The sequence below is a fragment of the Oryzias latipes genome, chromosome 3, assembly GCF_053564925.1.
Source record: "Oryzias latipes strain Hd-rR chromosome 3, Olatipes_Hd-rR_3.1".
In the NCBI taxonomy this organism is placed as follows: domain Eukaryota; kingdom Metazoa; phylum Chordata; class Actinopteri; order Beloniformes; family Adrianichthyidae; genus Oryzias; species Oryzias latipes.
The window spans coordinates 30,499,506-30,512,099 of NC_136239.1; the positions used below are offsets into that span (position 1 = coordinate 30,499,506).

General features: G+C 38.2%; 1 protein-coding gene across 3 annotated transcripts in view; it reads left to right on the forward strand.

Moving 5' to 3' along the window:
• Positions 1–12,594, forward strand: part of LOC101175227 (FERM domain-containing protein 5) — a 68,581-nt gene that overhangs the window by 31,918 nt on the left and 24,069 nt on the right. The gene's annotated exons all lie outside the window — the stretch shown is intronic.

Below are 12,594 nucleotides of genomic sequence, written 5' to 3' on the forward strand. Positions count from 1 at the left end.
TTTCAATTTAAATCACATGTCCAGAAAAATAAAATACAATAAAATAAAATAAAAATAAAGAACGTAATTTTGTATTATATGTGTGCTTTTAGATTTTCGAACCAATACATTTAAACACATTCCATATTAGGGCTTTTTAGCATATAATAGGCTATGTTCACACTGCAGGGCTTAATGCTCAATTCTGATTTTTTGAAAAAATCAGATTTTTTTGCAAGGCTGTTCACATTATCAATTAAATGCGAATTTTCAGTGATCTCCTGTGTGACCATGAAATGACCCAGATGTGACCCGCATGCGCAGAAGTATGTTGAAAAAGAAAATGAAAAGCATTTTGAAGAATTGCTTTTTCATTTTAATATTTAGTCATTTGATGCACCTTCATTTTGAAAATTAAAAAGCATTTCTGTGAATCAATTTTAATAGTCAAATTAGACATTTCTAAATGAATTTTGCTACACATTTATCAGAGAACTTTTTGAAAATGAAATGTCAAATACCATTTTCTTTATCATTTTAATTGACAGAATAAGCAGTGTTGAGGAAGAACATGAAAAAGCATTTTGAAGTATTGCTTTTTCATTTTAATTTCGAGTCAAAAAATGCAGCTTCATTTTGAAAATGAAAAAGCATTTCTGGTATTATCTTTTATTTTTAATTATGCTACAGAATTGCTTCCATACAGAAGAGTACTCAACGGGGAACGACGTCACTTGTTGTTTGTGGAAGTAGCTAACGTTAACAGTGGATGTCAACAACAGTGTTGTCAACAGCGGAGCTCTTTTTGCATTGTTACATAATATTTATTTTCACAAAGGAGCCAGCACAATTACAATCTTCTCATTTTAAGAAGGCATTGGAGCCGGGATCGTCTGTACCCTGTTGTGAAATAGGGATGTGAATGTGCTCGCGCGTGCAGCGAGGTAGGGAATGGGGGGGCAGTGGGGGAGCGCATTCATGTTGTGTGTTACGGAGGAAGGAGAACGATAATAAAATAATGCTCCCCCCAGAAGAACTGCTATTGACTCTTTATTAACCCGTTCTGGAGAATCTGAGGGTCTGAACGGAGAGGTGAACCCCGGAGGAGGATCCCCTACGGCCCTGGAGAAGCCGGTCTCCCCGCGCTTCTGACCACGGTCGGAAAGGGGAAAAAAACGTATCGTGGGAAAGGTTCAACACCACGCTTGGCCATGTCACTGGAAAGTTTTTCAAAAACCGCCCAGTTGCGATAAGAGCCCTTGAGTTTGGCCTGAATAGAGCTGTCACCCCAAATATGAATCAAATCAGTGAGCTCGCTTCCCTTCCACTGACTGGTCTCAGCAGCATCGTCCGCCATGGTTGATGTTTATGTTCTCGTTCCCGCCTACTTCAACGCAGAATTATGACGTTTGTAGCGTATCAATGACGTACGGGTCGGATACATGTGGCCTGGCCGTTCAGATGGAGGTCGCATTTCAAAAGATAGGATACGCATCGGATTCAGGACCACATACCATACAAGTGGCCTGGGTTGCATTTGAAGTTGAAGATCTGATCTGTGTCGTTCAGACACAGATCAAATGAATGAAAAAATAAATCGGAATTGGGTCGTTTCAGCCTGCAGTGTGAACGTAGCCATCGTTTTCTGAACACTGAAGTCGCTGAAGAAGATGCAGAAGAAGCGCCGCTTGGTGGAGTTGTTCCAAAGAAAAACAGAGAATGAAAAATTTGATAGAGATTAGATTTAGAGATTTGAAGTGACATAGAAAGTTTAGTTGACTTGTTAGCATTTTCTTTATGCTATGGTTATCTGAATAATTGTTCACATGTTGCACCATTACACTAGATTTCTCAGATGTTTCATGAAGCTAAATAAGCATCAATGTGTTATGGTGGTGAAGAGTAACACTTAACATTTAAGTGTCTAGTATTGTTACGTTTTCTGTTGTTATGATTTCTTTGTTATGATGTGGGTTCTTATTTTAAATTTTGTGACATACTCTGGAACGACTAATTGTCTAAAAAATACAGTGTATATTTTTAGCAATAGTTCTTACTTTGTTCAAAGACCAAGCTCAATGACAAATATGTCAAGTTCATATGTACAGTATCACTAAATTTTTTGAGAGTCAAAACATTTGAAATTTTCCAGCATCTGTTGTGACTTAAAATCTCACCCCTCCATTCTTACCCAAGTTCTGAGACACTCCTCCATCTGGAAAAGTGACTCATTCTTAATACAGGTAGCCCTTTTCTCGGTCCTCATGCTGAGGACTATGGACTCAGAATTAGAGGTGATTATTCAATCAAAGTCCTTTTACACACAGTCATTGGTTCCAGCAGTGCCCACTGTATCTTCTGCAACTTTTGTCGTATATGGATCATTTATAGAAATTCTGTGATGAGGAGGCAAGAGGTAATCCTTTCTTAGTGAATTCAAAGCAGAGCAAAGCAAACCCTGCTGCTTTGATGGTTTCTGTTCTGATTCATTCATCCCAAGTGGCAGAAATTAGAGGTTCAACTAACTGGAGTGTATGCCCCAAGGCCACTTTTCCCAACAATTACTCAGCTTCCTCAACCTGATATATAAAAGGGTTGTTCATTTGGAAGAATTAGTCAAGCAGCAACGTTAAAATCAAGGTTTCATTTCTTGGATGGTTGACCTTTCAGCTCTCTCTCAAACGAAGGAATAAGATTCAAAGTTTTTCTAAGAATCTGTGAAAAATCAAGCCACCACTACTGAAAAGAAAAACTCTGAAATGAACAGTATCAAGTTTCCTGCACAATGATTTTCACATTATAGCTTACAATATTTTGTATTTATAGAACCTACTCAGATGAAAATTATGTTGGAATATTTTTTTTTCAAACTTTATTTGTTTTATGCAGAAATTGTACAAAATCTCCATCAAATCACAGATACCAGTCGAAATAAAGGTGCTTTTGCACAATCGTCTTTTTAAAAATAAAATTAAATTAAAGAGCTAAAAGCAAAACAAAAACAACAAAAAACAAAAGAGAAAGAAAAATTAAAAACTCTGTCACACAAAACTGCACCAACCCTCTCTATTAGTGCTTTAGAAAATAAGGTTTCAACAATTGTAACTGAACACATGCCCAGATTTCTCAGAACAGTAGATTTAAATAAGCAAAAAGTAAACATATCCATGAGATAAAATCAGACAAAAGGGAGCCCCCAGGACAAGTGATTTAGTCTGGAAAAGAATAGAATTGTATTTGCCGTGTCGTTTGGAATAATGGACACCACCTTTGTTCAAATCTATCAGAGGAACCATTCAATGTCATTCTTATCTTTTCCAACTTGAGGAAGTACAGAACATCCTTGAGCCACTGCGAAGATGATGGGGAATGTTGGTCATTTCCACTTTAAAAGAATTACTCTCCTCCGCAAGAAGAGTCATAAAGGTGAGGGAGTCCCTTTGAGATTTTGATAGGGAAAGTGGCCCTGTAAAAATTTGGAATGTTTTTAAAATGTTCTTTTAGCATTTTCTGATGATGGAGAACATATATTAAAAAAATCAAATTAAAACTGCATGCGTTTTGGATTTTTTTTTGATTCAATACGTTGTGAATCGGGAAAAGACAAAAATGTTGTTGGAAAAACTTAAAGTTGTGACCTAGAAATCACAGTCAGCAGGTCACAAGCTCCATGCTCTGCTTTCTGATGCATTCATTTGCTAACAAATAGATCCATGTACGTCTTTCCTTTCCTTGTCTGAGCTGGCATCTGGCTCAAAACTGTACATCTGGACACTGGCAATATCTTTTTGTTGCACCAGTAATGTTATGAGGGGCTGTAAGCTAGCGGGATGTTGGGAAGCAGGGGCTGGCTTACTCCGAACCAACAGTTCCCCCACAACTCTGCAGCAAATTTTTAATGAACTGCTGCTCTGCAGATACTATAAATGGTAAATGGCGTATACTTATATAGAGCTTTTTTACCTACAAGGACAAAGCACTTTACAGTCACAGACCCATTCACACACTGGTGGCAGCTCTGCTGCCAAGCACAGGTGCCTGTCTACTACCAGAGGCAAGGCGGGGTTCAGTGCCGTGGCCAAGGACACTTCGACTCATGGGCGTGCAAGGCGGGAGTTGAACCTGCAATCATACGATCATGGGTCGACCACCCTACCGCTGCACCACGGCCGCCCCTTTTCTATGTGCTAGAAAATGTCACTGTTTTTTTATTTTGGCAAATACCACAACACTTTTACAATAGATCAGAAGATGATTGGAGACTTTAAAACCACAGTTATCCCCACCGCAGAGGACCTTGGCTTCATAATGAGAAAGACCTGAGGGGAGGACAATAACAAAAATCTTTGAGCTCTGACATCATGTTTGCTCTGTTGAAAGTGATAACAGCCGATACTGTTGCCCTGACCAAGCAGTCAGCAGGTCAAAACTGTTAGTGATCATAGCTCATGATAGAAAGAGGCGCCCTGCATCTGCTGCGTATGCATCCAGACAAGGGTTCAGAAGGACACCGGTTTGTTTCAGAGCATTCAAACCACAAAGCACGGATCTTCTGTCCTAAAACTATGCTTGTACATCCTGACAGAAGTAACACACATGCATGGTTTTCTCTCCATAAATGAAGCAGATGGTGGGGATAAGAAAGATTTCCTCAGACAGTCAAGTGTGAATGTATCCTCTGCACAAAAGCCTTCAGTGTTTTTCCTGACAAAAACCATGAACATATCAGGAGCACATTGATGCACTTAATGAGCTGGAAATAAAGCAGCATGCTGTTCTACAGTCAAAATCCTGCCAGAAAGACTTTGTGAATTAATATAGCAAGTCACAGTAAGTAATGGCCTTGATGAAAGAGGCTGCACTAGCAAAAATACTAAAGAAAGCTAATTATTTTCTGTTTTTTATAAGGCAAAGCATTCAGAGTTTAGCTTGAAACTCAGGATACTCAAAATAGAAAACTACATTAAAATAAGAACAGTTGTTTTTTCACAACACATTTAGAAAAATACCTTCAAGGCTGAAGTCATTGTGAGCTGTTTAAGCACCGTGCTCATCAGTGTAGGTGGTGACCAAAACCTGAGCAAGGCCACAATTCTCAACTCCTACAATACAGCGCATTTTCTCTTGAAATGCTTGAGCTCACATACGGCACTGAAAAAGACATGTTGAGTGATTCATTCAGACAACTTGTTATGCTTCAGAAGTATGCGTTTGCTCTCTGAGTTCTGTACTGTATGAATAAATACTAGTTTCAAATAACTTTCTTTAAAATCTCTATTTGGATGATGTTAAATTGCAAATATAAATATTCTTTTATTAGATCTGCCTGTTCTATTGGCTGTCAGTAAAAAAAAAGAAATGTGTTGGTAATTTAAAAATCTGAAAAGAACCAAAACTGTGTATGCCAATATTTCTACTTTTTTATTTGAAAATTCAAAATAAAGCTAGAATTTTGCTGTCGTATTTGCACCAAAATCTTTAAAACAATTCTTTGTAGTATATGGATACAGCTCTTTAATATTAGATTTCATTTGTTTTGTTTTTGTTTTTTTTAACTTGTCCTGTCCAACAGCTGGGCAAACAGATGAGAACTGAGCGCCTCTTGTGTTGGACATATTTTACTTTAACAACAGGGGTTATTAATCTTCAGACAAACCAGAGGTAGGTCTGAATAAACCCCTTTTGTAACCGAGGCCAAACTTTATTCACTTTAATCATATTTGAAAATCTTTGGTGTTGGACCGGACGGAAAAGGAAAGGAGGGAAGAAGAGAGAGGGATGTTAGAGAGGGGGGGATAGGAAGGTTATTATAGAAGGGGGGGTAAAACCATGAAGCAGAACAAAGCAACAAGTTTCTGGATGGTTATACTCATTACGGTGATGTTCAGATGTAATACAAGTCTATAAGGGCGAGGTCTATCCACACGCACACTCAAATGTTATAAAAACACCTGTTGGCTCCAAAAATGTTCACATGTCAAGATGTACACAACACAAATAATGTTCACACACGCATACTTAGGCCTTCAAACCAACGAGTGAAATATTTCATTCAATCACACAAAATATTTGTGTCAAGGTGAGCTAACACCTGTGCTCGAGTGAGTGTTTATGTTCTTCTAAAATGGATGATGGAATGTAAAAAGAAGGAGGGGGAGTGCCCAGTCATCCCCACACCAAGACCCCGCCGCAGCAGCAGCGGCAACCAGAACCCCCCCAACACCCGCACGGCAGCAGATAGAGAACAATCGCCCCCCGGGTGATCACATCCGCCACCCAGGCCAGGGCCAGCAGGACCGTCACGGGGCCCCCAGAGCCAGAGCACAGGGAGGCCAACCAGAAGAGCAGCCCGCCCTCCCCGCGCCGGGAGGGCCCCACTGGGGCGGGCCCCAGAAGAGTAACCAAACCCTCAGACGAGCACCTCATCACCACCCAGCAGTTCTGCCCCCCCCCCCCCCCCCGCCCCAACCCCAGGTACAAGCCAGGACCCCCCAACGGAGACCCGCCCCGCGCTCCAGGCAGCCACCCACCCAGCCCACGGTTGCTCCAGGAAGGAGCAAGGCAGGGGACAGACAGTGTCCTAATCTATTTTTATGTTGCCAATTTATTGTTTACATTAGCTAATAAATCAATACTATTCACATGTGTTGTAAAATGTGGTGACATTTTCATTTATTTGTATTCATAGAAATAGAAATTCATGTAATCATTAAAAAAAAACAATTCATTGAGCTACATATAAATGCCTCAGTTAAATAAACAGAAAACATTAGGTACTAATAGTGGGTTTTCCATCAATTTAATTTGTGGCTTTTACAGTCTCTTACTGTATTCATTAAATAACCAACCATTCCAGACCTTACGTCTTCACTAACACAAATCTGTGATTCTGAATGATAATGATCTTTAGTTGAGATAAAACTATTCAGAAGTTTGAAAAAATAAATTCAAAAGGCTACAGATTTTTTTTTTGCTTATTCACAGCATACATCTTTATTTCTTAAAGTTAAATATTTTCTGCAAGATGTTGCATATTTTTCTTTTTTTTTACCCCATCTGGGTTGTAGTTTTGCTTTAATGTTGTTAATTTATCTTGTTTTCCTCCTGAACACCAGCAATTTGTCCTTCTTTGACAAACTGACATTGGAAGAAACATTGTTTTTCCTTGTATCCTAATTTGTCATTTTGTCACACAGCTCCTATTTTTGTTTATTTCTAATTTCTAATTGGCAGTTTGTTATTTTAGTCTAAAACGTTCAGATCGGTTTCACATTTGTTTAGGCTAAAGTTGGTATACAGTCAGGACCATAAATATTTGGGACAGAGACACATTCTTTCTAATTTTGTTTCTGTACATTACCACAGTGAATTTGAAATAAAACAACTCAGATGCCATTGAAGTGCAGACTTTCAGCTTTTATTCCATGGGTTGAACAAAAAGATTGCATAAAAATGTGAAAAACTAAAGCATTTTTTAAACACAAACATAAAATTCACTCTGGTAATGTACAGAAACTAAATTAGAAAGAATGTGTCTCTGTCCAAATATTAATGGTCCTGACGGTAGATAGATCAAGGCTTAGGTCAATTCCTATTTACGAACATAACATGTTGACAAACCATAAAATTGAACCATTAATTATTAAAGTAATATGGAAAGGTTTTAAACCATGCATTTTGACAGGCTAAGTTTGGGATTGGTTTTCTGATATTTCAACTCCATTTCCATCTTCTCTCCCAGCAGGAGCCGGTTTTTCAGGCACCACAAATAGTATAATTTAGAAAAAGATGAAATATGATTAAACACATGCCTAAGCTTGTCTCTGTTCAGCTTGAACTCATCACAGCAGCCACTCTCAGTTGGGGTTTAATCATGAACCCCAATTACACAGTGTTTCTAAGTGAGCTCTGACTCCTGCTTGATGAACACATTTACAGTCTAATGGACCACGCTGCTATTTAAAGAAAGCCCCTTGTGAACACAAGTCACATTTCATCTCGTTTTATTTTTTTCAATGTCTGCGTTTTTTGTGGTTCAGTAAATTGAATTAAAGCGGTGTCCCTTTATTTGACATACTCAATTCACAATAACAGTGATGTTTAATTTGAAAATTGTATTAGAAATAACTTATCAGTAAATTGCTGAGAATTCCGCTCTGTGTATTCCTCTCGTTCATAATGGTAAACAAAAACTTAAGCCAGTCAAAGTTGATTATATATATATATATATATATATATATATATATATATATATATATATATATATATATATATATATATATATATATATATATATATGTGTGTGTGTGTATAAATATAAAAATCAACAAGAAGAAAATGATGTTAGTCGCTTCTTTATTCCTCAGCTGGTCTCATCCATTTTTGTTTGCTCTTCACAGAACTCCTCCTGTTACATGTGTGCTTTGAGTTGAACTCATGCTAAGAAAATCCACAAGTGAGGAGTTTATATTTTAGCGATTAGAACCTAGAATACAGAAACAGAACAGCTCTGAACTTCTCTCTCTCTCTCTACACTTCAACCTCCTGAGGTGTTGAGATCCTCCAAAAGCTCAAAAGGGGCCGTGTTCGATTTTATTTATGCACCAATGTTTTTTACAGGCAGTCATTAGACACGAGACTGTGTGCCGTTTTTTTTAATGAATGAATGAATTGATTAATATTTTTACTGTACTTAAAAACTTTAACTTTGTAACATGTGGTGCTTTTTATTAATCTGCATTTGTGTTAAAAGTACTTCATGAATAAAGCCGAGATGAGTGTTGTAAAACAGAGAATAAGTTTAGGAGCATTGAGGAAAGGAAAGTCATGATAGTTCAGTTTAATTGGGTGGGACATGCTCAAAAAGATCACACCTTAATCTGGTTTTGTTAGCTTTTGAACTGAACTACGCAAAGCTTATACCGGTACATTGGAAATTTTAATTCCGTAATGACAGTTGAAATATTGCCCAAAATGAGCACAGTACATATAAAAGGTATAGCTTTGTGAGAAGTTTTTGTTTATTCGTTTTCTTTAACTGCAAATGCCCTTTTGTTTTATGTGATGCGTCATGTTTTATATGTTGATTTTGGCTATGTGTAGTATATTCATTAAATGTATTTCCTTTGTACAAGCCTGCCTCCCTCTTGCATTTAGGTCCTACATCCACATAATTCATCATCTGAGGATCCTTTAGAATCACCTAGAATTAAATCAAGTTTAGATTGTTTTGTCCTCAAACAGAGGAAACCAAGTAAAACTGCAAAACTAAAATAATGAAGAAATATGTGAACAATTTCATAGGCTCTTTCTGTTATTTAGTGGGTTTAAGGATAAATGGAAGAATGGAGATGGGGCTTAATAAGTTTAACTCCTCTACTACATCATAGACTTCTTTGTGGAGAAATGCTTGTTCAGCAGAGGACTCGAGACACTTTGCCTTTTTTCCATGGTGAAAAATCTCCCAAAACTCTGTAGGTTTTCTTGCTTACAGGGTCACTTCTACAGCATGACGTCTCTGTCATGGATCCCAACAGAGCCTGGATATAAAAAAGGTTTAAACAACTGAGGTCTAAATGTGGGCTCAGTTCAAAAGCAATGCTGACTCCCTCTGAGCCAGTGAAAGAGTGGTTAGCTGACAGTCTGCTGACAGTGAACAGGTTTTTAAGAGGGTCACTGTTTTTCTGCATGCAGCAAACAGATGTTCCTGTTCCTAAATGAGGGATTTTAAAAATCTAATGCTGATGTGTTCCAGTAAACAAACAATATCTCAGGAAAGAAAAATGGTGATTCGATATCTATTTTTGCTGAAAAAGTGCATTAACACAAATATGTTATTTTCCTTTTAGAATTTCCTAAATTCAGTGAAGAGAATTGTTTTACACTTTGCAAACATAGAGGCAGCAGCTAATTTTAAATTTACCCCGATCATCTGAGACGTCAGAGTATGTTTTTGTCACTGTGGCTTTAAAAAAATAAACATCTCTTTCTTGCCATTTAAAACCCAAACATTTTCGCTTTCTCCACTAATTTGCCCCTCTAAGAATTGTTGTGTCACATTGCCATCCAGGTACATGGCAGTTTTTAGTACGGACAGATTTTCCTTTGTGATGGTGGAGCAAGTTGCTAATGGTTGTCTAAGCAGAGGTGGTGTAGGCACCATTACCAATCGGCCTGCAATAACCGTTCGGGGTCCTATCAACTGAGGATAACATCACACTACGGTAACCCCACTTAGACAAACGTTGCGTAGAGATCTGCTTGGGCTCTACATATTTTTATTTCACGTTTCCTTTTGTAACCTAAATTTCTTTTACCTAATAACTTGAGTCTGAAATTATTCTTTGTAGTGTTTATAGAGATATTTTGCCACAACCCACTTTGTAAAAAGATCTGTGGCTGTTAGAATGAATCGGCTGCTCTACACAAGCAAACCGTGTCTCTGATCAGACTAGCTGGAGTCTCGTAGCTTCGTGTTTGAAGGCAGGGAAGGTGCTTTGTTATAGTGTGTGGTCCAGAGAAGGGTTCGGAATGCAGTCCGTTCGGCTGCAAATGCATTTAATAATAATCAGAACAGTAATAAAAGCATGTTTAGAAGATAATCTCACTCTATGTCGGAGAGCTGTTTGTTTACAACGGACCGCATGATATCTTCTATGATAGTATAGTATTTTGTCCAGACCAATCACTGTCTGACGTCATCAGACCAACGGACAGCCAATCACATAATGTAACGTCAGCACTACACTAGTTAAAGGACCGCGAACGGTTGTTGCAGGTCGAATGGTTATGGTACTACAGTGGCCTTCTTTACCCTAATTTTTCTGTCTTGCTCTCACTCATTAACATGCATTATTCAGACTTTGCAGTTCTTTTGCCTTTAGAAAGATTTATTGCTTAGTGCTCAATGCAGAGCCTAAAATTAAACAATGTTCCTTAAAGTGCTTTAGATGCACAATAAGTGTTTTCTAGATCTGTGACGGTTTCATCATCCCAGTCCTTTATTTGATAGATGGATGGATGGATGGATGGATGGATGGATGGATGGATGGATGGATGGATGAATGGATGGATGGATGGATGGATGGATGGATGGATGGATGGATGGATTTAATGTGCTGTGTTAGAGCTTTAATACAGTGAGTGTGTTGCTGTTTGAGTTGCCGTATTGTTATCTGCGGGTGAGTAATTCATCATTTCTTATTTAATTATGTCACCTGGTTGTGCAGTAAGAATGAATCATCAGCTTATTGCCACATGTAAAGTAACGGCTGCGGAGGCAAATAAAGAAATAGTTCAATGCAGTTTGAAGGAATGACGTGCAGAAGGAGGCTCTTATCCACAAGCAGTGAAGTGACTCATCCAATTACTAATGAGGAGTTTAGTTAGGTTTGTATCGACCCTTTCATGTGCGTTTCTTTTAGAGACTTTAATTTAAGTTCAAGTTTTTACAGATTCTGCGTAATTTATGTCTTTTGAGCAGACACCTAAAAACCTTTCCTCCTCTTTGTTGCTTTAGGTTTCTCTATAAGGTCACTTTGTCATCATAGTTCTTACATTAATTGTTTGATTTGTTTGTCAGTCATTTCATTTATTTTTCCTTTTTCTAATTGTGAATTCATCATTAAAGCTGCTAATTTGTTCATTTTAGATACGTTGTGTTTAAGTACAGTTAACCAGGTCTATCACGCCCCATTTATTTACAGCTTTAAGGTCAGTCATCTTTACATGACATACCAGAACAACTAGATGATATTACGTCATCTACACTGACTGAATAATTTCATAATATGAACAAGAAAGCACATAGATCAGTAGCATCTGCTTCCATCAGTATGGATAGTACGCATTACCATAAAATGAGATTATAGAAAGCCAGTTACAGGCTTTGCCACTCACAGCCTCGAGGCGGAAACTTTCTGCGCTTAAGACGGAGGCATAGAGATCACGCAGAGGACTCAAGCTTAGTATGGAGCTCAAAAGAAGCTGTCTTTCTTCAAGACCACCATGAACAGATCTTTTGCTTCATCTGCTGCCCAAAGCTGTGTGCAGCACATATCTCCACTAAATGCAAAAATAATTCATACTACTAGAAGCAGTACCCTTTTAGGACCATAACACTCAATTGTTGCAATTTCCGACTTCCAGCTTAAAATGACACCATCATTTATTGATGGGGTATTTCCAAAGGTGATATGGAACCCCGTTTAATAATTAATCCGCTGCACAGCAGAAAGAGTTGTGCGCTGCTGCCTACACTCCGTTAGGGGTCGCAGTGTACATTTGGCCCTAGCCTGGGTTATTTCCATCTCCCCGTTTATCACGTTTATTATTGCTGCTGAAAACACACAGCACACGCCCCCATAAAGCACTTCTAGGCTTCGGCTTACTTAATACATTGCTCTTGCTGTGACAGGCCGGCTCCTGCCTCATTTACACATGGGTCACACAGGCTAACATCACTGCTGCCTGCAGTGCATACCCCTCTGCTATTGCTACTTATAGTTTCTCTGGTTTTTTTTGCTTTTCATTCTTTTTTTTCTTTGGAAAAAAGATGGTGTGCTGACTAATTTAAATTTTTATTTTGCTGTTAATTAAAGCACTATTTCTGGCATC